Below are 2,746 nucleotides of genomic sequence, written 5' to 3' on the forward strand. Positions count from 1 at the left end.
TTATAATATATTTAATAATATAATAGTTTACGGAATAATGTATTTTAATAATTAAGTAAGTATTTAATGTGTACAAGGATAACAATATTTTACCTCGGTCAGTTCTGGCCACACTGTTTTTCTTATCACCGTGTGGAATGGAATCGGTCCCGTCCCGTCCCGGGTTTTAGTATTACCCGTAAACACAAAAAATGAAAATAACAATCATCATTTAAAATATCTTTTAAGACGACAGGTCCTGTATATAATAAGAATAACCTATATTCAGTTGCTTTAAACCTGCAAATTTCATTTAACCCTCTGCATTTTCTTGAAAAATCACTAGGTATAAACGTGTTCAATAACAATAAATTATTTGAAATACAGTTAACACTTCGATTTGGAATACGAACATTGACAGGAGCATGTTTTAATACACCAAACCAGAGTAATAACATTTTTTTCAAAACCCCCAAACATACCAAATGCATGTAGTCAAGAGTGAAATCTTCAACTATATTTATACCTGGTATTTCAGTAACTATAGAAATAGTAGATGTGATATGGTGATCTTCATCTACACGATTTAAGAAATCTAAATGAGTTCTTTTAGAAAAGTCAGTTTCTAAAAAACACGTTGTATTGTTTATACGTTATCCTTCAATTTTACATCTTATACAAGATGAATATCCAGCATGCCCTTTTACAGATAAAATAAAACTCTTAGCCGGAAAGTCACAACAAAAAGCATCAACTATCATAATTTTTTTACCAAACTTCGTTTGCATGCCATTTTTATACAAATCTTTTAGTTCACAAACCAAATATTTTAAATAATCATTTGAAGATTTAGGTTTTTCTCTTCCCCAGAACAACCCTATAATAAATATATTATGTTGACTATAGGGAGTAATAGGGTCTCGAGCATATCCTAAAATTGGCCAAAATGTACTTGAGGAACTTTTTGTAAGGGGTAATCCATCAATTCCTATTACAATTTTGATTACATCATTAAAATTTACTAGCATATCACCAAAAGAATTTAAGCCATTAGCGACCCCAAAATGATAATACAAACCCGGTTACACAATTTGAATATCATTAACTTGCTTAGTTTTGTTAGTTTTTAATACAGTTCTAGCATCAACTGGGATATCTTTAAAACATTTGTGACTTTTTAATACTTTCAGTAAAGTAATGCATTGTCATTAGAGTTTAGGCAAAATACACCTTCTCTTATTAATCTAATGAAATTGTTGCCTTGCATTGTTGATATTAATGACTCAAAAGTTCAACAAATTGATGATCAGTGGCGTAAACTACCTACATCTGCAACATTAATTCCTGAAGACATTGAATTTGAAGTTTAAATAGATATATTTTGGTATATGTTAATAAATTTGGACATTTTGATTGTAGGTGGAAGATAATGAATCACAGTAGTGAATTTACAGAGTTGTGTGATTTTGTTTTGGCTGTACTTAGCATGCCACATGCAAATGCTGATTGTGAGAGGATATTTTCTTCAATAAATGGTCTTAAGACAAAAATTAGGTCCAAGTTAATTACACATACAGTAAGTGGAGTCTTACATACAAAACAGTGTATTACAAGTGGTCGTGAGAGTAATCAGAATTGCACCAACTTCGAACCAACTTCCGATATGTTGAGCCGAATGACTTCTAAGTCATTGTACATAAAAACAAATGAAGAAAAAGAAACAGAAACCAGCGACGATACTACACAAGAAACAATAGAATTAGTTATTTGTTAATAAATCATTACGAGTAAAATATAATACAAAGTGTATTTTCTACTACCAAATAAGGAAAGAAAATGTTTTTCTGTGTTTATTGTATGTTAAATTCTATATACTTATCTATGGTTAAATGTAAATTATAAATGAAGGTAAACAACATGAATAAAGTATTGATGTGATAATAATTATTGATTAGAAAAGCGAGCGTAGCGAGCACGGACTACTACACGAACACGATGTGTAGTAGTCCGTGGTAGCGAGCGATTTTTGTAGTGATACGAGAATTTCATTGAAAATACGAGAATTTGATAACCTCAGTACGAGAATATCTGTTTGAGAATCTGGCAACCCTGGCGCACGTTATTACTTATTAATTTTAGTCTGCCGACAGCTGCGACCGAATACAGTGTCAATCACGAACTACTACATGTAGTAGTTCGTGGTGTCAATCGCCAAGTGCGACAAGTCAGAACCAATTGTAAAAAATATATTTCAAATTGTACGTTTAATAAATAATTCAAAATTTAACATAGTTTGATTTATATTTATTTTTCTAAATATAAATAATAATATTAAAAAGTCGTTCAAATTACCGTGCGTTCGATTGTGCAAAAAATTACAATTGCCGTACGGCCCGAACAGATGAGGTTTTACACATATCGACTTTCTATACACAATAATATTATATATCAAAGGATATTTAAAGTATATTCATACATTAGTGTTAAGTATCGAGAGTTTTATATACATGCTTGATGTCTATTTTAACGATTCACTAAATTAAGAAATAAGAAAGTTCTTGCTAAACAGACAATTAGTTGTTTATGTTAGTTGTTTATGTTAGGTATATTGTTGTTATTCTATATTTGCAAAACATTAATATAGTTGAAGATTATTGAATATAGTTAATGATTATTTATGTTCTATGTATATTATTAATGTTTACCAGTAACTAACTTTGTATGAAGTAGAATTTATTAACTAATGTACTATTACAAAACTTGTGTA

The sequence above is a fragment of the Acyrthosiphon pisum genome, chromosome A1 (genome assembly GCF_005508785.2).
Source record: "Acyrthosiphon pisum isolate AL4f chromosome A1, pea_aphid_22Mar2018_4r6ur, whole genome shotgun sequence".
Lineage (NCBI taxonomy): Eukaryota > Metazoa > Arthropoda > Insecta > Hemiptera > Aphididae > Acyrthosiphon > Acyrthosiphon pisum.